General features: G+C 41.5%; 1 protein-coding gene and 1 pseudogene across 3 annotated transcripts in view; both read right to left on the minus strand.

Moving 5' to 3' along the window:
* FMNL2 (formin like 2) overlaps positions 1–24,071 on the minus strand; it is a 323,435-nt gene that overhangs the window by 250,536 nt on the left and 48,828 nt on the right. The gene's annotated exons all lie outside the window — the stretch shown is intronic.
* LOC108525013 (nuclear migration protein nudC pseudogene) lies at positions 17,257–18,706 on the minus strand (annotated as a pseudogene). Its single transcript, XR_001884191.1, has one exon. The product of XR_001884191.1 is annotated as a nuclear migration protein nudC pseudogene (transcript).

Genomic DNA, 24,071 nt, shown 5'->3' on the forward strand with positions numbered 1-24,071 from the left:
GACAGAGTGATTTTTCCAACCCAAGTTACTTAAGCTAATTCTCATCCTTTACAAACAGATCCTTCAACAGCCCCCAGCCTACCTGCACAAAATGCTGGATACCTTGAAAGAGCTACAGGAACTGTTTCTTTCATCTACTGAGTACCTACTGTGTGCCAGGTACTGCAGTGGTGATTGTTTTTTATTAGACACCACTATGATTAATTTGCTCTGCCTAGAAAATCCGTTTCTCCCTGGAAGATGAAGAAAAGGGAGAATAAAGAGGTTTGTTTCTAATTAAGATGAAACCAACAAACAAGCCTGACCCAGGCCATGAAATAGTACTTTCATTGGTTTATGAACATCAAAAAGAGGGCTTGGTACAGCAGCAGCCAGAGCCAACAGACTCAATGGGGCAGATAAAAATTCAAAATTCAGCCAAAATGCTGAAAAGCAAGAGAAGAAACATAGGTTCCTCTCCATTTAATCCATGAGCCACTCTGGCTACTAGGCCACAACTGAGCAGACAAAAAGATTTGGGGACCTTTCCAGTGAACCAAGAAATGTGAGCAGGAGGAGGCAGGCATGAAGAGCTCCACCCTGGCCCCTGAAGGGAGGTGCTGTCAGGAGCCAGCAGAAAGGCAGATGCTGACACACCGCATCACCCAGGGCTGGAAGAGTTTCTCCCAAATGACTAAAAAAAGAAATGAAAGGGAAACAAAAATAGTATCTGCTAATAGTAACTCCTCATATTCCATTGATGTTATGTTCACTCTATTACTAGAACTCCCTGAGGGTGGCAGGCATTTAGAGGAAATGACATTCTCAAGCCTCAGGGGGAAAGAAAAAGAAAAAAGAAAAAAAAAAACAGTGAAAAATATTTTACAGTTCTTTAAGATGTTAATTTAACTTCAACATAAGTATAATGGCAAACACTCATTAATTACCTTTTATGTACTAAGCACTATGCAAAGTTTTCAGATGCTGTATTTCTAATTGTCCCAGCAACCCAGTATGGAAAATAATATTTTCCTGACTTTTTCAGGTGAGAAAACTGATGCTCAGAGAAGTTAATCTTTACCCTTAAGATTACAAAGTGACAGAGACAGGATGAAGAAGTCTGGGTGACTCAGGAAGCTTTTTTCTTCTTTTCCAGTTCATCACATTCACTACCTTTAAATCACTTATAAAAATGTTTCTATTATAGTCCTATGCCAGGCACCAGGAAGTAATGTGAGAAAATGAAAACAATAAACTTTCCTAAATCAGTAAGAACAAAATGTAAATAAAACATCTCAGAATTAAAGTGGAACAGTATGTGGTGCCTGGAAGGTTAAGAGTAGGAACTCTGAGGCCAGAAAGATGGGTTTGAGATTCCTATGCCAGCTATAGGATTAGGGGTAAGTAACCTAAATTCTCTCAGACTAAATTTGCTCATCTGTAAAATGGAGGTGATGGTGGCAGAAACAATGACTCAACTCAGATAAAAGTTATACTTCCACACAAACACCATTTGTCAAAAATTATGCTACCATCATAACAATTCAAGTCTAGGAGGAAAAAGTGTGGGCTGTAGAAGGAATTGAGGGTACCAGCTTGATGGAGCTATCAGATATCGTCAATCACATCATGTAAGACACTCAAAAGGGGAAGAAGCCCATAATAAAAATGATAGGCCATAGCTCCCACACACCAATCTCTTTCCTCCTCTCCCTCTGATTCTTTTCTCTACTGTTAATACCAGTTGTAACCTAACAGAGTGTTAATGTTTGCTCAAGTTCAAGCTTACACTATACCTCTCTCTCCTCACTTAGGATGCTACTGAACACCTGAACACAGTAGATAACTATCTCAGTTCCCTCTTTGACAAGAAAAACAACATCAGTATAAATTACACGAAACCCATGTTCTTTCTATAATACTGGAAATAAAGCATAAGGATTTGCCCACGTTGCAGACCTTCTGTACTACTGAAGGAAAAAAATGTGCAGCATACATTTATAGACATAGGGAATCATACCATTTCAGAGCCTGAAACAACAAAAGAAATACTAATCTAATCCAGCCTCCTTTTGAGTAGTCACAAGAGATATATAACTTGCCCAAAATCTGTCTTAAGGCTAAATTAAGATAGGATGTCCTGAAAATCAGAAGAATTCTTACTCTTCTACATCCCCCTAGCTTCTGAATAACAACTCAATGCATATCATGTATTCTTAAAGACTTTACTATGTTACAATATATGTAGTTTTAAATATCCACCCATATCAGTATCATTCTGCACAGATGGAACTTCCAGTAAGGCAGCCGAGTGAACTGTTCAAAACCCTACTGCAAACCATAAAAATCAAAGACCCAGAACCAGGAATTAGGAGACTCAGGTCCTGATTATCACTGACCAGTTGCTAGATCTCAAGTCACTTTACTTCAACTTGGCCTTTGTTTCCAAAGCCATAAAAAGGAGTTGGACCAGTTGGTCTCTAGGGTCCTTTCCAACACCTAAAGCTCCCTAATTCTCAATCACCTGGCATGCAAGGTAGACAGGGGAAAACCAATACTTTCATTATAAAAAGTCACAAGGAAAAAAATCACAAGACAACACAACAACAGCTTTAAGGAAAACTGTGTTGAAGCAATGCTTGCTTTGGGGTTTTTCCAGAGGTAAGCACTGTGTTTTCCAAAGGCAAACAGTTCCCTTTCTCCAGAACAAGGACAGGATGTTGGGGACATGAGTCATTCTGTTGACATTCTAGGTACTGGTCAGTTGGAGGACAGGAACCACATCAGCTTCCTAGAGAGAACAGAAGAAAAATCTGCTCCAAAAAAAGACCAGAAAGGAAGATGTGTTGAATGTCAGAAGGACCTTTGCTTCCCAAACCTTTCCAATCCAGCCTTCCGGTTCCTGATAATGCCCAGCTCATTACAGCCAAAGGAGTAAAAACTTATTTCTAGAACCCCAGAGTCCATACAAGCAGCTAGATGCATGGACAAAACAGCCTCCCAATACCAGTTAAGACCACCAACAATTTACAGCCTCAACGTCTGTTCCCAAGCATGTATCCTTTCTTTCTCAACATGTCAGAATACAGATGTGCCTTTACCAACCATTCTTTCCAGGGACAGGAATTAACAAAGACTGGTAAGAACCCCTGTCAGTTTTTCAAACTGGAGGAAGATGATGAGCAACAGCCTGCAGTACTCAGGGCCTGTGGTAGGGAGGCTCTGCCTATCTTAAGCCAAAAATCAACTTGTAGATAGACATCAACACACAATGTTCTCCATCTCATGTTATTTTAACATGTAAGAAAGTGCCACATGTGACCAGCTCATCCTCCTCTTCTCAAAAAAAGGTTATATATATAATTTATTCCACACCCACTCTAAGATGGTAGCTAACGGCACCCACTGGATTGAATGATGCAAATAAGGATCCATTCTGCCTTTGTTGTGTTTAATGCTGCTGCCACTGCCACCACCACCACCACCAATTTTTTATTAGGACCTTGCTGGAGAACTCTACAAAAAAATTAATCTAAACATAATCCTTCTGAATTCCTTACCTACATCAGAATTCCATGTCATTCCAAACATGCATTCACTCACTCAGTCATCATTGGCAATCAGAGGACACAAGCACCCCATTATGAGTAATTCTGAGGGCTCAAGTTGTAGGAAGAAAGAGAAAATGACACTATCCCCAAAGATAATGTATATTCATTATTTTTTCTATTTAAATTCAGCTTGGTGTCCCCTTTCTCCATTAAGTACCTGTGAGCCACCACAATGCTATGGGATGTGAGGAGATACAAGATAACCAAAAAACAAAATGTTTATGTAGGAAAGGCTTGTCCATTGACATGTATTTAATTGAACAAACTGATGACACATAGTAACAGTTGCATTAATTGAAGATGCATTAATTCATTCAATAAACATGTGAAGTAAAGTGACTTGAGATCTAGAAACTGGTCAGTGATAATCAGGACTAATTAGTACATGGGTCTCCTGATTCCTGGTTCTGGGTCCTTGATTTTTATGGTTTGCAGTAGGATTTTGGACAGTTCACTCAGCTGCCTTAATGGAAGTTCCAATAAGGAACTTCAGATGGAAGCCTGAAGATGTGCTTCAACGTCAAAAAAAGGGGGGGTGGGGCATGGATTGATAACAAATGTGTGAAGTCCTTTTACATTTATTTATTTATTGAGATGGAGTCTCGCACTGTCACCAGGCTGGAGTGCAGTGGCGTGATCTCAGCTCACTGTAACCTCCGCCTCCTGGGTTCAAGCGATTCTCCTGCCTCAGCCTCCCAAGAAGCTGGGACTACAGGGGCTCACCACCATACCCAATTAATTTTGTATTTTAGTAGAGAGGGGGTTTCACCATATTGGCCAGGATGGTCTCAATCTCTTGGCCTCATGATCCACCCGCCTCAGCATCCCAAAGTGCTGGGATTACAGGTGTGAGCCACCGCGCCCAGCCCTACATTTATTTCTTACAATTCTGTTAGCTAAAAATCATTTTAGAGACAACAGGGTCACAAAGCTGACATGAATTGGCCAGCAGAACTGAGACCAAAACCTTTGCTTTCAGGCCCCCAAGTATAAGATCTGTCACACTCCAACAACAGGCAGAAAGCATCACAAAGGCACATAAAAAGTCAAAGAAGTATTCTGTAGTGCCAGAAAGAAAGTACTAAAAAAAAAAAAAAAAAAAATGAGTGCATACCAATAAAGGGACACAGAAGCCAAGTAAGGAGCTCCCGATGGTCAAAGCTGAAACGATTCAAACAAAATGAAGCACTATTAGATTCTAATCCAAAGGATAAAATCAACATCCATGAGTCCACACTGATACAAATGACTGAATAAGTAAATGGGGAAGAAGAGACAAATCTCCCAGGCAGAAGAATTCCAAATAACTTAAATAGATCCTCCTCTCTCAACGTCCCACTCCTCAAGTGTACGCTGTACACAGTGACGTCCTTCCGAAGAGGACAGAGCTGTTTGGGTTTTTGGTTGTTGTTTTTACAGTTTTGTGGGGCTTTTTTTTTTCCCTTTTTTTAACAGTTTACAGTAGAGAAACTTGGCAAACGCTACCTCCGCCAAGTGCTCAGGATCAGCATGTGATAAGTCACAGTGATATGTGATGAAAATGGCACTTTACCTCTGTCATCTTCCCCCTCGAAGTCCACAACCCCAGTTTAATCGCCACAGAAAACCAACAGACAAATCTCAATTGAGGGGCATCCTACAAAACAGCTGACCAGCACTCCTAGAAACTATCGAGGTCATCAAAAACAAGGAAAGTCTGGGGCACTGTCACAACCAAAAATATCCTGAGGCTCCACGACAACTAAATGTGACGCGATGGGATGCCGGGACCGAAAAAGAACATTAAGTATCAACCGAGGAAAGGTGAAGAAAGCACAAACTTCAGCTAATTCTAAGGTATCCGTATTGGCTCACTGAGTCAATTGAGTGATGAACATACCATTCTAACTTAAGATAGTAACGGGGGAAACTAGATACAAGGTGTGTGGGAATTCTCTGCACTATAGTCTCATTTTTCCCATGCATCTGAAACCATACTACAACAAAAAGTTTATTTTTAAAAAAGTCGAAGAGGAAGGAATGAGAGAGCTGTGTGCGAGGGAGAGCAGATGAATGAACCTGGCAAAATTCATTTTGGCAGCAACTGTCCTCGCACCTTCCTACCCTCGCTTTCCTGTCTTCATGGACCAGTAAACATCAAGAAAGATCTTGAAGGCAGAATTCAGCTGAGGTCTCAATTTGCTCCTGTTAAGAGCTACTTGGCCACACTCAGAGGGTAGGCCAGTATTATTCAGTGACCAGAGATCCAATAGACATTTTCTGCTCTTTTCCAAGAGGGAAAGGATCCTACAGCCCACTCCCCAAAAACAGCAGGGAATGTGCCTGGCCTGCTAAGGAAAGATAGTTCATGCAGGTTCCCCTCCACCCTGCCCTCTGACTTAGAGCACACCTGTTCATATTTTCATGTTTCACCACTATTTACAGATGAGAACAACCCTTAGCATTTATGGGCTTTTAAAATATTAAACACAACATCTGAAACTACCTAAAAATAGTTCAGTTTTTCCTCCACCTCTCTCTTTTTGGTCAATTTTCAAGTTTTATGAATAGTGTATTAGGCCAAAATGATTATAATAACCACTTCATCAAGCACCTGTCAGAAAGGAACTTTAGGCTCAAAAGCAGGAGAGGAGTGCCTGGAGAACTCTAAGAAATGGAAAAAAGCCCCAACCTGAATCAACAGCCTCCCCTCCACTGACCTAACAAGCACACCCAAATCCATGGCCAATCTCTAAATAAAGATTTCAAATGAAACTGTGAATGCCGCTGACACAGTCATGAACTTATTCTTTGATATCTTGCACAGATTAAAGCTTTTTGCCTCCAAGCACTTCTCTTTCCCGTTTCGAGATCAAAAAGGAAGAATTCTTCAAGCATAAATGACAGGTGGGATTTCAATTCATAACTCATGGGCATCTACCAGGTGAAAAGGCAGTATGCTGAGTATGCAGAAACCACTAGGACTGTGTACACCTCCTGTGTCACTTCATTTGGAGGGGTGAGATGTCCGGCGTGAACTTTTAGGGACCTTTATTAGGACACACATTTATTTTCTTTGACAGGACACATTTAAATTAATAGCTTCTCCTAAAAGCATTGAAGAACTACATAGGGACTTCTGTAAAATAATACTTTTTGAAACTGATAAATTCCCCAAACTTCCAGAGCTAAAATTCCCTCCACTCCACCCCACCCCAATGTCCATAAATGCAGTCACGTCACAGGCCCAGGCCTGTTGAGAGCTACAATGAAATCGTCTTACCAGTTCACACTTCTCCTAGTACAGGAAACTGTTTCACAGGATAATTCCCAACATCTTCCTACACTTAACTTTATTGAGAACTGAGTCACAAACTGCTTGCAGCCAAATGAAGGTTTAACCCTTTTGTTGGCATTGCCTGCCTCCAATTCCTCCCTGGCTGTGGTTTGGACAGGATACACGTGGGAAGGAAAAAGAAAGAAAGAAAACTACAAAATCATTACCCCTAAAGCAGTGGGGCTCAACTATGGGTGACTGCCCCCCAGGGTATATTCAGCAGTCTACAGACATTTTTGGTTGACATAATTGGGAAGAGGCAGTGCTACTCATCGTTACCCAGTGGCATACAGTGGGCAGGGACCGGGGTGCCGCTCAGCATCCTACAAAGCACAGGACAGACCTATGACATAACAGTTATCTGGTCCCAAATGCATGAACAGGGCTAAGGTTAAGAAACCTTGTTCTAAAGCCATAAAGGAAACAAACTGCACAAGAAAACAGGTAGGTAGAAAAATTTAAGTTATATTGATTCCTCCTCCCCACTCTTTGCAGCATCTTCCTTCTGCCCCCTAAAATTTAAGCTTTGCTCATAAGGCCGTATCTTCTGCCTGCTTCCCTTAAATCTCTAAAAGAGCATTCTTTATTTTTTTTATTTTTTATTTTTTTGAGACCGAATCTGGCTCTGTCACCCAGGCTGGAGTACAGTGGACTGATCTCAGCTCATTGCAACCTCCTCCACCTCCTGGATTCAAGGAATTCTCCTGCCTCAGCCCACAGAGTAGCTGGGACTACAGGCGTATGCCACCACATTTGGTATTTTTTATCAGACAGAGTTTAGCCATGTTGGCCAGGCTACTCTTAAATTCCTGACCTCAAGTGATCTGCTCACCTCGGCCTCCCAAAGTGCTGGGACTGCAGGCATGAGACACTGCACCTGGCATATTCTTTGTTTTTCAACCCACTTTCTATCTGTTGCCATCTCCAATCTCTGTCGAAGATGTCTAATTTTATGATTGATCACTTGCCGTGATCAACCTCCAACTCAACTCATCAAAACAAAATGCATCATCAGGGCTTCTAAGTCGACTCCTCTGCTGCCTGTCTTGTTTCAGTACATGTCACACCACTTTCCCCATGACCCAGGTTCAAAACCCAAGAGTCACTCTCATTCTACTTCCTCGCCACCTATCCGCTCACACAGTTTTGCTCAGCACTCTTCATCCAATAGCTAGCACTTTGCCTGCCACATAGAACTCACCCAAATATCTAATACATACAGAAACACTATTAAAGACATTAAGGTCATCTTTAACTGCTTCCTCATTTCCCAGCCTCCCAATCGAATCGATTGCAAAGCCTTATGAATTGTGCACCAAGGTGTAAAGGCACCAACACAAGTGCCCTCCCTAAAGTCTAAATGACCTAATCCATCCCCATATAAACGGCAGATCAATGTTCCTCAAGCATAATCCCCACTATGTCACTATTTCACCAACCCCAGAAAAAAAACTTGTCAACAGCCTATCAAATCCTTCCACCTCCACCTTAACACTGGCAGGTAGGTTCCATGTGTACAACACTCCACCTCAGGTTCTCCATCCAGGCTTTTGTCTCCTACTTCCTTTCAATACTATGAAGAAAACACTTAATAAGCTGTTCCTCAACCACGTCCAGAGGGACCAGCATCTATTAAAAAGGCACAGCAGAGGCCATCCGGGGCTCAGAAACTTCTCTAGGCATCCCCCTTTCAACCATCATTTCAAACATCCTCCCTCATCCTGTGCTGACACCTTCTACTCCTCCACAACTTTTATTTGGATTAGTCACCTGCCTTCTGGTTTCACTTCTCTCTCAACGTACAGCCTCCAACGCTGCCACGTGGCAACCCTGGGCAGAGGAAGCCTCACCTCCAAACCCGACCTTAGGTCTGGGATCCTAGCAACAGCTCAGGGTCCAGGGGCAGCTTCTAGGATTGGTTGTCACACACCCAGTATTCTTCAGAAAGCCAGTGAAGCTGTCTGCTGCTCTGGGGCAGCACCCAAGTGTTCCTGTCTCCATGGCCACCACATTCTCTCTTCGGCTCCCATGTCTACCTCTCCACAACACACTCAATTCCTGCCATGCTCAGCTCAAATGGCATCTTCTCCCTGAAGCCTGTCCTAATTTTCCTACCCAAACCAAATACAATTGCCTTCTCCTCTCAATCATCTGGTCGTGTTCACCCTTTTTAAAAATAAGTATCATGTTATGCTTTGTATTACATGGTATCAGTTTCTCTCTTTATGCCTCAGCCAACTGTATCACTTACTAGCTGTGCGGTCTCAGATAAATCAATCCTCTATACTATTTCTTTATGAATAAACTAGAGATAATGGTGCGTATCTCATAGCTGTGTATAGAAGATAAAGCCAGATAAAATGTACACGTGGCTAAAACAGTGCCTGTGCAAGCAAATGCTACCCATCATTCATGTTTTACCTCCCTCAGGACTTAGAAAAGCCTTACATGTTAATCGCTCAAAAAAAAAATGAGCTGAATGTTAATTTAGTCATCCAAAATTCCAATTACTAGAGACCTGGCAGAAAAGAAACAAGCATTTCTTGAGGACCTACCGAGTATACCAAGCAATATATAAAGCATGTTACACAGGAGAATTTGTAATTCTCACATCTCCTTGCACTTGGTATCATTCCTATTTTACAGTTGAGGACTTACAAATTAGGTACTTAGCCTCAAATTGTATAACTCATCATATAAAAAATCTTTTCACACAGCCCACTACCTCCATAACGCGGAATCTGCCTTATTCACAGGCTAGACAGCAACATAGCCTGGGGGATACAATAGGGAATAATACTTCAGCAAGTTCGCAGGCCAGAGGACAATATGCTGAGGCTTTTATTTTTATTTATTTTTTTGAGATGGAGTCTCACTCTGTCGCCCAGGCTGGAGTATAGCAGCTCAATCTCGGCTCACTGCAAAACCTCCACCTCCCAGGTTCAAGCAATTCTCCTGCCTCAGCCTCCCACGCCTGGGATTACAGGCACCTGCCACCACGCCCGGCTCACTGCAAAACCTCCACCTCCCAGGTTCAAGCAATTCTCCTGCCTCAGCCTCCCATGCCTGGGATTACAGGCACCTGCCACCACACCCAGCTAGTTTTTGTATTTTTTAGTAGAGATGGGGTTTCGCCATGTTGACCAGGTTGGTCTTGAACTCCAGACCTCAGGTGATCCGCCTGTCTCGGTCTCCCAAAGTGCTGGGATTACAGGTGTGAGCCACTGCGTCCAGCCGAAGCTTTTATTTTTTTTAAACCAATGACAACACTGGCTCACAGAGAAGAATGACATAGAAATCAGAAGTTTACGGATTTAGTGGTATTGTGTCCACTTATCTTGAAAGACCTGACCCTGATGGATAGAAGGACCAAAAGAAGGAAAGGTCCATGCTGCTGGGTGTGCAAACAAAAGAAAAAAAAAAGGAGGAAGAAAGGGAGAAAAGTAAAGTAGAAGGGAGGAGAGAAGGAGAAAAAGGGAAAACTCCAAGCCACCTGTCTTGGCCAGGAAACTCCCTGAGGTTCACAACCTGAAAGTGTCCTATCACTTTCCCCAGCATGTCTCATTTTGTTTATTTTTTTAAATCATACCAGAAAATTTAATTTCTCTCTTTTGATGTTTTTTATTCTGAAAACTACATGAACAATTCCAGCGGGGTAATTCTGACATCCAAAAACCTCATTTTTTTCTTCCTAACTGGCTCAGACAGACAAAAGGAAAGGAACTGAATGATCCTAATAATTTCCCTAAGTCCCCCCCACCTACATTATGCTCATCCAGTTTCCTTGCAAATTACCCAGGTGAACCATCTGTGCTTGTGACTTTTTAAAATTCTTCACACTGAAGTTCTTTCATTTATTAATGAAAAAAAAAAACAAAAACACTTCTTCTCAATTTTTCTCCATGCACATCCCAGGCAAAGCAAGATTTGGTGAACTCTAACATCCTTAGGTAAAGCAACGTTAAATCCAAAATACACATAACCTTAATAGATCTTTTTCCATCGGTCAATTTTACAATAATGCTAATTGCAATTTTAAAGGATGACAACATCTTCTGGGTGAACCACAGAAATAATATATTTAGTCTACAAATTCATGGAATAGTGAACAACATGCCAAGTGCATTCCACTTCCATAGTCTTATGATTCTTTAAGCAAGACAGGCATTTTGAGAGCTTTAAAAATAATGATGAAGGGTTGAGGGGGGACATAAGTTTTTTTTTAATGATGGAATTTAGGTAATGTTCTTTGAACAACTCTTACTCCAAATGGCAAGTAGAAAGTCACATGAGCATGAATTTAAGACGAAAGAACATCTATACAAAAAGTAATTTCCCACTTATTTTAAATCTCCCTTGCAAAGGGGAGAGGGGAAGAGGGGAGAAAGCCTGACTTAAATAAAAATATACTTGTTAACTGGAAAAGAAAAAGAAGTAAGACAATGTCTGAAATGTGAAAGATGTCCAGAGGCATGGAAGTTTGCCCTGATATGCAGGACTCATCTAAGCCAGGACCTCACAGGCTCTCTGAATACATGTTATCTTCGGAAATGAGCACGAGAAGTAGAAATGAACTACCAGAGCTATAGATGGTTAAGCAGCAGCCTTGGATTTCATTCTAGGTTTGGCAAACATTGAAATAAAGAACTGGCAATGACAAGACTGCCCACTGTATTAGATCAAGAAATTACGAGTCAGTTCTCTAAATTTAGTAGCTAGACTCATTCCTGTTTGACTTTTCAAGTCAGTTCAGCCCAAATAGCAAGTATACTATATGACTTCTAAGGCAGAAAATGGAAAACTAATTCCCTCCCATGAAAATCAGAATTCTATCCAGCCAAGTTCTTCTAGTTCCCCCAATGTGGAAACACTTAGCAACGACTGTTCAAATGCTTAGCTCAGTTCTAAGACACTAAAAGAAAGGAGAGGGGAGGGATGCGGGTGCAGGAGTTCATTTCTGCAGAAATGCCATGATTAAACAACAAGGCTTATATTGACAGAACCACATTAAAGACTTCAGAATCCCATTCACTCTCTATAAGTGACAAATATGCTTAAGCAAGGACTTTCTGACTCTGTCGAAAGACAGCAGCTCTTAAGAATTATTTTAAAAACAAAACAAAAGATTCCACATGACTGTTTTGCCTTCCCCCTCCCCCCACACACACACTTCCCAACTTCATTTATCCAATTCATCTCACAGTTGGGTCTTTGGTTGAAGCATATTTGAAAGAGGAGGATAAAGCCTGAGCCAATTATCCAAAGAACAAACTGTCTTCCGTTAGAGGCTTATAAAAATAAATTTGGCTTACAAAAAGAAATTCAAGGAGATTTCCAAACTGTCCTCTCAATTTCATGTGAGCCGGTTGATTTTTTTAGTCATTCCTATTTTTCTCCAAATTCATACTGGGTGGGGAAGTTGAACAAAAATTCTAAGTGTACCATTGTAGTCTAGCTAAACAAAAACATAGGTTTCAAATTTCAAATCACATCACAACTAATTTAACTTTTAATTTTAAGGGACTGGTCCAGATAGTAGCTGAGAACCATTGTGGAGACACAAAATGGGAACAAGTTTCCTAAAAAAGCTAACAGGCCATCTGGGGCATAATCTAGCGATGAATCTCATTGAAACCCAATGTCCCTTGGAATGAAGATTTTCCTCTTCAGATTAAGACATTTAGTTCTATCTCTTGCCTAGAACTTGATGGCAAGCTGTACTTTCTGTAATCTGTACCCTAAGCACTACTCATCTCTTTAACTCTTGTGTGGGGTTTGCCACCTCATGTCCCACAGCACCATGGCAACCCAGTTGAACATACAGACATTTCCAATTCTGAAAGAACACTCTCACTGGAAATACGGGCTGACCAGAGCAGGACTTCTGCAGCAGGACTGTCTACTGTGAACCAAAGAATTACAAAGAAATGTTAACAGATTTTTTTTTAATTTACAGCTTTGTGGAAAAATGAGTTAAGGCAAATCCATCCTTGACACTCTAACAGCATTCCTGGTTCAGCAGGCATAACTGTTAGTGCTGTCAGAAAATAAAAGCATGCTATCTATTCTTTATAGTCAACTGAATTGGGAGCAGACAAATTTTTCAGTCTCGGAGCAAGAAAGCCATTCCTGCAAATTTGGTTTTGTAATTTTCAGCAGATCAGGGTTCTGCTTATCCTCAAATTACATTTTAGGTCACTTCAACAACCTAAAAGGCTAGAAATAAAAGATCATTCTTGTCCAGTCTTATATGGTAACCTGTGATAAGCAAGTCATTTTACTTATCACAAATTTAAGTACGTCTTCCAAAGGCCAAAAAAAAAAAAAACCCAACAGTTAATGTTGTGTAATATAAACTATTAATTGCACATTTCTTTCCTAGTGTGGGAGATCAAGTTGTCATTCTTCATTTAAGAAAAAAAAAAAAAAAAAGGTTGGGCGCAGTGGCTCACGCCTGTAATCCCAGCACTTTGGGAGGCCGAGGCGGGTGGATCATGAGGTCAGGAGATAGAGACCATCCTGACTAACACGGTGAAACCCCATCTCTACTAAAAATACAAAAAAATTATCTGGGTGAGGTGGCGGGTGCCTGTAGTCCCAGCTTCTCGGGAGGCTGAGGCAGGAGAATGGCGTGAACCCGGGAGGCGGACCTTGCAGTGAGCCGAGATTGCGCCACTGCACTCCGGCCTGGGCATAGCAAGACTCTGTCTCAAGAAAAAACTCAAACTTTTTTTTCAGAGAACAACTCTTTCCACATGTATCTATTAATATTATGCCTATAAGAGTTCTGAATTTCCTGTGGATGCCAGCTCACATGGAAACAGATGAGCCAAGAAGAACTAAGAGGAACTCATGTCACAGGTTGGTACCATACTTCTTGAACATAAATGAAAACTGGGAAAATTATCATGCTGTAAATCTAGGATCAAAGGTATCCAAAGCACAGTTAGTGAACCCAGCACTAACCAGGGGAATTCAAAAACAACCCACAATTGGTTTGCTGCTTGCAAAAAAATTAAATTTAGACTTCCAAATCACACTATACGCAAAATAAATTCCACATGAATAAAGGCGAATGCTTTAAAAAACATGTCTCTAAAGCTAAAATTAAGTCGTGTATTTTTGGATATGATCGTTAGTAAGAGCATTCTAACTTTCAGAATCATGACAAAAATGGCCAGAAATTTAAAATTTGATGTTGTAAGAAATTTAAACTTCTGTAGGCCTAAAAAATTTATCTAAAAAAGGAAGTGAGGAAAATAGTCAAAACAGATTAAATGAGTTATCATCTATTACAAGGGTCAGCAAACTATGGACCACTAATCAAATCCAGCCCACCGCCTGTTCTTCTACAGCCCGTGAGCTAAGAATGGTTTTTACATTTTTAAATGGTTGAAAAAAATAAAGAGGAATGATACTCCAGGGCATATAAAAACTATATAATATTTACATCTCAGTGTCCATATGGGAGCACAGCCATCCTCATTAGTTGCCTATTGTCTAAGGCTGCTTTCACCCTACGGAAGCTGTGTGGCTCACAAAGCCTGAAATGTCTATTAGCTGGTCCTTTATAGAAAAAGTTAGCTAACCCCTGACCTATTACACAAAGAGCTCATGCATATGAAAAACAGTAAGACCCAATAAATAAATAGCAAAGGAGATTTTTTAAAGTAAAAGAAAAATACAGGAAAAAAAGAAAAAATAGAAAATGTTCACTTTCACTGCCAAATGGAAAGACTCTCTTTGGCCTATTAGATTAGGAAAGATCTGTGGAAAAGTCAACACACATTGGACAGTCAAACAAGAGCTAAGAAGCTGCAGGTGGCATTCTAAATATGTCCGACCCTTTTAGAATGCAATGCGGCAAAAAGAAACAAGTCTTAGAAAATGTCTATAACTCTCTTCTCACCTATCCTACGGACATAACCTCAAATATAGGCAAGTTTATAAACAAAGATATTTATTATGGTATCTTTAATACAATGAAAAACCAGTAGCAATTTCATAGGTCTCCCTCTGTTTTGAGAGTCATGGGTGTTGTTTCTAAGTATTAACGTATCTGAAATTAAGACGTATCTTACAATCACGCACATTTAATGCGCTATGTGTTTCCTCATGTGAAAGTGTTGACACCACAGTGTCTTATCTGTACTTTTAATCAACAGTGTCTTACATGTACTACATAGAGGCAACTCACACAGTTCCAATGAAGACATCTGATCAAAGGACTATTTACAAAGATGAGGGAAGGGTGAAGAGCACCACAGGGGCATTCAGGTAGAAAGTGACTCGAAGCATCAAGGAGAGGAAAGTAATCTGCTGGAGGCCTGAAAGAGGACCCACCAGGCAAGAGTGGTTTCCTGGTGGGACACAGCCACTGACAAAACTGCAGCAGAGAGCAGAGATGTGACGACTGGCAGCTCTCTCCCCTCCCACTCTTAGTTCTCCCTCAAGTTCCCCCTTGGCCAATCCAGTTAGAAGCCAGAGGGCAAGGAAGCCTGGAGGATCCATCTTTCAGTCAGCACCACTGCCCACTCCCAAAAGGAGGGCAGACAATAGGTGAGAGGGGGTGTTACGGTTTGAATGTGTCCCTTCCAAAATTTAGGTGTTGCCAAAGTGATGGTATTTACAAGTGGAGCCTTTCAAGGTGATTAAGCCATGATGGCTTCTCCCTCTCAATGGGATTAGGGCTCTTATAAAAGAGGCTTCACTCCACATTTGGACGACTTGCCCTTATGCCTTCTACCAGATAAGGATGCGGCAAGAGGGCCCTCACCAGACCAAATGCTGGCACCTCGATCGTGGACTTCCCACTCACCTCCAGAACGGTAAGAAATAAAATTCTGTTCCTTATAAATTACCCAGTCTCAAGTATTCTGTCACTGCAGCACAAAACAGACTGAAACAGGAGGAAAAAAGGAATAACCATCTCAGTCATTCTCCAAATCACCCCACAGAAAAGATGAAAAATGCATTCCCGCTGTGGTGAGTGAGGGGAGAGAAGAGTCAATCTCAAAGTCTTAATTTCACCAAAATCATCCACTAAATCAGGATCCAAGTGGCTTTGGTCACCTCAAACAGAACTCTGACAAAGGAAGATGAGAAAACAGGGGTTTGAAAAGCCAAACATTTTAAATTTATAAAAGAAACCACTTTCCACAATGTTTAGGTACAATGAAGATAATAGGCAAATAGCTACCAAGTTGGGTAGGTGAACCTCATTTAAACAATATGAAAATAGTACAAAAATTTGAAATTAAAAGATGAATGATTGTAAATAGCAAGGAGGGTGGCCATCTTGCAAATGAATCAAGGGGTTGGCAAGGTTACGGATGCGAATAGATCCTAAGGTAGATGTTTTCGAGACAATATGGGTTTGAAAAAAAAAAATTTCTAGCTCCCAGTCTTCTGTTTTTAATTCACTGTTTCTGGTCAGAGTTTGGTAAGGGCTCTAGCCAGCGTTATTTCATTAGGAACATAAAGAGTTTAGGAGTCTAGAAAAAGGCCAATTTTAAGGGCTCAAAGAGCTACATTATTATTTAATGAATAATGTTACCTTCAGGAAATCTGATACCATAGTTCCAATAACTGTTCTTGCTTCAAGTCACTATATTCAAAACCCCTATTGGGAAATAAGGGAAAGTCAGTGTCTCATTCAGAACAAAAACTAACTCTAACTACAGTAAGACAAACTCTTAGTACCATCCAAGAGAGTCAACTTGCCACCCCTGGCACACAGCTCTACTCCTATCACATGCCTTCCTGCACGCTGCCTTTCCTTTCTCCATCCCAATTACACCTCCCAGCCAGATACACAAGATACATTTGCTGGTGAACTCCACTCCTCCCAGCTCTCTATGCATTTCCACTCAACTACCTCTACTGCTTTCAGTTATGCTTTACTTACTCAGTTCCTTTGCCATTGTTTTCTGAAAAACTGTCTTTTATCTGTGTTTGTTGTGAAATCTCAATCTGTCAGAATCTCCCAGAAGGTCATTACCAGTTGCCAGAGTGTTTATTTGGCATTCTCTAAGTCATCCTTTGAGGATTCAAAGTGAAGTCACCCAAAAGGCATATGTGACTGAATCAAATTTAAGATACTAACTTCCACCTCTATAATCAATTCACCAAGACACAGTGCTATGACTTAAGGTGGAAGTCTGCAAAGCCGTGCTTTAGCTAAAAGCTGCAACAACAGATGGTAATTGAAGAAATAAAACACAACAAAAGTATGATTACTATTGTAACCACAATAGTGAGGTATTTATTCATGCCTCAGCACAGCCAAGAAAGGCCAGTACCTTTCAAACTAGGGTGTGAAGTTTGCCAATATCCTATCTGCCTCTGTCTCTTAGAAGTTATGTATTTTCATACCTTAATAGAACAATTACCTTAATCTTTACAATTTGGCATCACAAATGAGGAAATAAATCAGTCCTTATTTCTTGTTTTGCTAAGCAAATCGCTTTAATGTGTAACAGTAGGCCAAGTGGGGAAGACAAGACCCCAAATCCCAGCCTTTCTCCTGATGCTCTGGGACCTGTGTGCTGGGCCAGTCCCATGCCTGCCCGAATCCGAGGCCCACAAGGGCCAGAGAAGAGTGGGAAAAAAAAGCTGGATGGTTGCAGCTCAGCCCCAAGAGTTCAAGGAGGTAAAAACAGGGGCCAGTTGAATTTGGCCTTAGAAAAATCCATCTCCAGATGCTGATCCATGAACTTCTTCAGAATCTCCTGTTTCTTCTGTTCGTCTGAGGTTGACAACCCCACGGACTTCTCTCTCTGGTCATACATCATCCTTTCCACCATGCTGCGAGTCTCACTGTCCAGGTCTGAGAGCTGGGAATTCTCAGGGTTAATATTCCTGGTATTGATCTCAAGGTCACTGGACACCGAGCGGCTCCACCACTCCATCTTATTGATATTCTCAAGATGCAGAGTCACCACCTTGCCGTCCTCAGTGAGCCATGAGCTCTCCTCCACCTTCACTTTGTTGTAGAGCTCCCCATCGATGACCGCTGGCTGCCCCTTGAGCCCCACCCGGAGGTGCCACCACTGGACGTCCACCACCACGTCCTTTCCTTTCAGCCGGAAGTTCACGTGGAAAGGGACCGCCAGGTCCAGCTCCAACAGGGTCTGGGTCCAGCGGTAATTGGGTAGGTCTGCCCCGTTGCCTAGGTTGGGCTTCAGTTTTCCTTTGTCCTTCTCATATTCCTCCTCTTCGTCTTTCTCAGTCTCCTGCTTCCCTGGGGAGTCAAGGCTGCTGTTCTTGAGCTGGGCCTCATGATTCTCTGCATCCTTTTTCTGGTCAGTCTCTAGCTGCAGCTTCTCTGCCTCTTCATCAGTTAGCTCCTTGATCTGGGGCCCTGAGGCCTCTGACTTGGCTTTCTTGGCCAGCCTGGCCACCCGCTCCACCTTCTCCCGCCGCTCAGCCTCCTGCCGGGCTCTCTTCTCCCACCGGGCCTTCTGTGCCAGCTGATTGTGGTTGCTGAAAATCTGTATGATAAGCTTCTCTGCCATCCCCTCTTCTCCTCCAATGAAAAAGTCTGTTTTGCATCGAAGGAAGCTAAAAAAGGCGTTCACAAGCTCCTGCACGCCGCCCTCCTGCTGCTGAGCCATGGCCAGCAACATGCCCTCGAACCGCTCCTCCTCCTGCTCTCCGCCCATCGCGCCAGCTGGGATGCACGTCCGGAGCTCTGCGATCTAGTCCCGCGCTCTCTCCGCTACTTCGAGTCGCGTTGGGCCCAACGACTCCAGTCTAAATCAGTCCTTATCTCTAAAAGGTACCCAAGAATTCAGAGTTAAAAATCTAAGTATCTGAACACCAAGTATCTCCCTCTGCCATCAACTGAATGTGTCTCCTCAAAATTCATAGGTCGAAACCTAACCCCCAAATGTAATGGTTTTAGGAGATGGGGCTCCTGGGAGGTGATTAGATAATGAAAGTGGGGCCCTCATAAATGGGATTAGTGCCCCTAAAACAGAGGTCCCAGAGAGCTTACTTATCCTTTCTGCCATGTGAAGATACAGCAAAAGGATGGCTGTCTCTGAACCGGAGGCAGGTCCTCCCCTCAAACACTGAATCTGCTGATGCCTTGATCTTGGACTTCCCAGTCTCCAGAACCATGAGAAATAAGTTTCTGTTCTTTAGAAGCTACCTAATTTATAGTATTCTGTTACTGTACAGCAGCCCAAATGTACTAAGACACCATAAGACGCTGTGTGGGCCTTTACAGAAAAAAATGCTCCCTTCATTTGCAGCATCCTCCCTTCATTTGCAGCATCCTCCCTGTTAAGTCTGAATTGAAAAACAACGTTTAGACTTTAATCAAAAAGAAGCCATGAACATTAATACTTTTACTCATGACTCCATTTCTCTGGTATTTATTGCCTCATTCTGCTAGCCACCTTAAATTTTATATTTTTAACAATCATTATTTTTAGTGAGGACTGAGGTGACTGTTTTCATTTAAATAGTCATGAGTTCTATAAACAAAAAGTAGACAGGCATAGACATCCACATACGCGACTTCAGTAATTTTAATCACTGGTTCTAATGTCACTGTAGTCGACGAATTTCTCTTAAAAGAGACACTAACTTCTTTTAAAACTTGTGCACAAACTATCAATCAGAAGGTCCTGCAATGGTATCAGAAAATCACCAATTAAAAGAAGAATCTGTGGGCACTTGAATAATTAAGCTGTGATTAGAGATAGACATCTAATTTAGGCAGAATATGGTTGATATGGTTTGGCTGTGTCCCCACCCAAATCTCATCTTGAATTGTAGATCCCATAATCCCCACATGTCATGGGAGGGACTTGGTAAAAGGTAATTGAATCATGGGGGCAGTTAGGTTCATGCTGTTCTCAAGACAGTGAGTTCTCACGAGATCTGATGGTTTTGTAAGGGGCTTTTCTCCCACTCAGCTCATACTTCTCCTTGTTGCCGCTATATGAAGAAGGACATGTTTGCTTCCCCTTCCACCATGATTGCAAATTTCCTGAGGCCTCCCGAGCCATGCTGAACTGTGAGTCAATTAAACCTTTTTACTTTATAAATACCCAGTCTAACGTATGTCTTTATTAGCAGTGTGAGAACAGACTAATACAATGGTAAAGATAACACTTCTTTGATTGCTTATCTTGAGTCATTTAAACTGATCCTTAGTATACAAGTATTTTCCTCCTCTGTAAGAGCTAACTTCAATCATGTCTTTTCAGATCTAAACTACATTACCAGGAAGTACAAAATAAACACAGCAAGAATTTCTAAGAATCTTTGTCATCTAAGAACAGGTGATAAAGAAGAATCTTCCTAATTCTAATAGCCTAATTATCAGCAGGACAATGAAGCCTTTCAACAAAGGACAGAAAAAACTGTTGAAAGAAAATGTGCAGCCAAGCACAGTGGACCACACCTGTAATCCCAGTGTTTCGGTAGGTCGAGTCAGGAGGATTGTGTGAGCCCAGGAGATCAAGACCAGCCTGGGCAACATAGTGAGACCCCACTTCTACAAAAAAAAAATCTTTAAAAAAAAAATTAGCCAGGTATGATGAAACATGCCTGTAGTCCTAGCTACTCAGGAGGCTGAGGCAGGAGGATGGCTTGAGTCCAAAAGTTTGAGGCTGCAGTGAGCTATCATTGCACTATTGCACTCTGGCCCGTATGACAGAGAGAGACCCCAACTCCAATTCCCACCAAAACACATACACACACACACACACACACACACACACATTTAAAAAACAACCAGACATGGAGTTCAAATTCAAATGTAGAAATGAACTGAACCTCAGCTACTGAATGAATTATAATAAGTCACAATTTTCCCCTTGATAAGTCATAATTATTTTGTAACTTTTATATTTCATATATTTTTAGAAAAAAATTAAATTTGTTTTGTGACTGATAGTTCTTAATTACAACATATTAGGCTTAATCTAATCACACTCAGTACTCAACAAGTCAGCAAGCAATTAAATCTAACTAACATTTATCAAAGGCCTACTACAAAGCAAGGCCCTGGGCTGGTGTCTGTCATTAAGAAAAGCATCTGTCTACTGTGGAAACAGGCTAGCCACTCGTCCAATAGGGATAACACAAAATTATCATTATCAGCCACAGTGTGGTCTGTTAAACTAAAACTTTACTGGGAGGTTGGCAACAGCACACTATAGATAACAGCTTCGGCTTCGGTTTTTAACCCAGATCTTCTACAGTATTTATATACTGTGATTGCCTACAAAGCAATGAAGAGCTCATTCCTACTTTCCAGGAATGGTTTAACCCCAAGACAAGCCACACTTTTTCATAAAATATCTATGAGCCAGTCCTCCCTCACGACCCTTTTCTTTTAAATCATCGTTCCTCAAGATTCTTGGAGGAATGGTGAAGGGGGAGGGGAATCTGGGAAGAAACAATAGCAAACTTTGCCCAGGGGAGTCTCCTAGACTCCTAAAGCAACAAAGGTTTTCTCTACCTTTGTTGAGAGAAATTAAAAACATTTTGAAAGCAGAATCTACTTCTTCCGGCATCACTACTTAACATATTTAATAAGACTATGGTGAATAACACATAAATGGGGAGAGGCGATGCCAAAAGACAGCAATAACTTGTTTCTGAGTTTATCCAGGTCAATGAAAAACACCTCCGTGTAAGAAATCTCCAGGCTTCAAAGCAATAACATCAAATCAGACAGACAATGAATTGCTGAAAAAGTAGGGTCATGAAAGTCCTAGAGGGAAAACGGATAGGCATATATAAGGTGAAAAGCATGAAAATCAAAGTAAAATAACAAGCAAAGAAAGCCGCTAATGAAAAAGTGGTCAGCTAAAGCCTAGAGTTTGTTGAATGAGTTAATGAATGAATGGTCAAACAACTTACCACAGGCACTGACTCCTCCAAGTGAAGAGATAATTAAAATCACATAACTTATTAACCGCTATGGTAAAACATTCTCAGGGAGAAGATGACAACACAAGTGGCAACAGCAGAGATTCCCTTTAAAAAATCAGGGTCTTTATAAGAGCTTTACATTGAATGAGGTCTGGACCACACTCCCACTTACAGATAAGGAATCCAAGTGTGCACCCAGGATTACAGTGAAAGGATAAGACTCTGTACTTTGTAATTCTCCCCTTTCACTGAGAGGACTGGGGATTGCATTCTACAATAGCCCCCTTGATGGTGCTGGGAATAAATCTCAGCAGGGTATGCTAGGAGAAAGACAAGCTCACTTTCTCATTTGCCCAAAACTAACCTATAGTCTATTGTCACCAACTATGGAACCTTTCCTGATACTCTTATTTTTAAAGCTCCCTAGAAAGGCAGGGAACCTGATGCCGAAGCACAGATGTTGTCTGCAGGACTGAGTATATCCCACTTAGACTTAGGAAGCAGACAGCATATCCAGGAGAGGTGAAAGAAAGATAAATCAAGGCACTGCTAACAGCCTTTCGTTACAATTTGGGAGCCAACCTGCTCAAGCATTTTCACATGGGTAAGTTGATCATCTGAAAAAAATCCACGGCATAAGAACATAATTTAGGACTTCAGAGCAAACATTTTGATAGTTCTCATAAGTCATTTAAATAAAAGCTTCATGAACAAACCACAAAGCACGTGACTAAAACCCCAATTAATAGTAAAAAGCAATACACACTGACAGATTTCTGTGGCAAACTTTTGCTGAGACCAAATTAGTTAAATGCAACTTTGCCCCTCAAGCAGACATACTTTTGCCTTATCCTACCTTTTCTCAGCCAAGATTTCCCCAGCTCCCTAATTCAAACTCACCAGGACCAGTGAGCATTATATGACCATCTGGTCGACAACATATTACACACTCATAGGGCATGGTTCTAATCACATCACAGTTTAAACCACCACCATAGATCTCAGCAAGGTGCTCCTAAATGGAAGAATTTTATATTTTGCCTTTCAAATTGTTTTTATTGGAAGCATATTTGTGAGAACACTAAGACGTAAAAGGCCTCTGAGCCTGAGCTCATTTTCCCATCCCCAGCCTCCCTCCCTACAAACTGTCTTCTATGAATGGGATTCTATTTCATCTTTACTCTCTGTAAGAGAATGTACCTGCCAACTGATGTCAAAAACAAATCACTTCATCTCCAGTTTCAATGCTGCTGCATTCTTGGGCACTTGTGTGCTTTTAGCACCAAAAAGAGTTGCTTCATGGTTCAAGGGTCACTGTTAACGCTTTTAACAAATAGGCATTAACAGAATACAGGAGCAATCCCACACTTTGTGGGGCAGGTGTCTCCTTGGAGCCTCTGGATTAAAATTCTCATTGCTAAAGTCACCAAGGAGTTAGACAAAGATAGGGAGCATGGCCTCGGAGTTTCCCGCTAAAAAAGAATTCTTCCTCTAATACATTTATGGATATTAGCTACACTAACATGGGTTAGTTTACTAGGTTAGTTGATAACTGTGTTAGGATGAGGAGACAAAATGTCACTGAAGAAACAAGAAACCAAATCTAGAGTGTAGCTATTTTTTCTTACTTTAATGAAGCAGCAGAGAGTTTGAAAAAGAGATTTTAGAAAGGTGTGCAGGCTCTGGACCAGGGAAGGCCAATCTTAGTTGAAAATATAATGGCCCCCACCAGAAGCCCTTGCATTCCAAAATTCAGATACAAGCTTCCTAAATCCCAAGATGCCCCACGATGAAAGAGCACTCAAGGGACCCAGGCAGGCTGCCTCCACTGAACCGAGGAGAAGCTAGTCCACCTTTCAGCAGGATGTTTGAAGGATGCTCTTTCACTCAGGAAGCCTGAGGGAAGGCTTTGCTTCTGTCCTGGGAAACTAGTCACTGATCAAGAGGACTCTCCTGCCCTCTCACTAACGTCAGCCATCAAATGGACCATACCTCCCCACCAGCTGAGTTCTACCCACAGTCATTCCATGGCCTGGCCCCTATCCTGGCCAGCAGTACTGATGTCTACACCTCAATGCCCAAGCCCAACCTCAACATCCCAAACTTCTGCTGGACCACAGGGGCTGGTAATGCAGACTCTAGAGTAAGGATAAGTCATGATAAAAATTCAGGAAAATGTGTAAGTACAACCTTAAGTAATAAAGAGAAAATGGACTTTGGAGTCAGCCAATCCTTGGTTCCAACCTGAGTACTGCCACTATCACAAAACT

Source organism: Rhinopithecus bieti, unplaced genomic scaffold, assembly GCF_001698545.2.
Source record: "Rhinopithecus bieti isolate Rb0 unplaced genomic scaffold, ASM169854v2 scaffold_81617, whole genome shotgun sequence".
NCBI classification, from domain to species: Eukaryota; Metazoa; Chordata; class Mammalia; order Primates; family Cercopithecidae; genus Rhinopithecus; species Rhinopithecus bieti.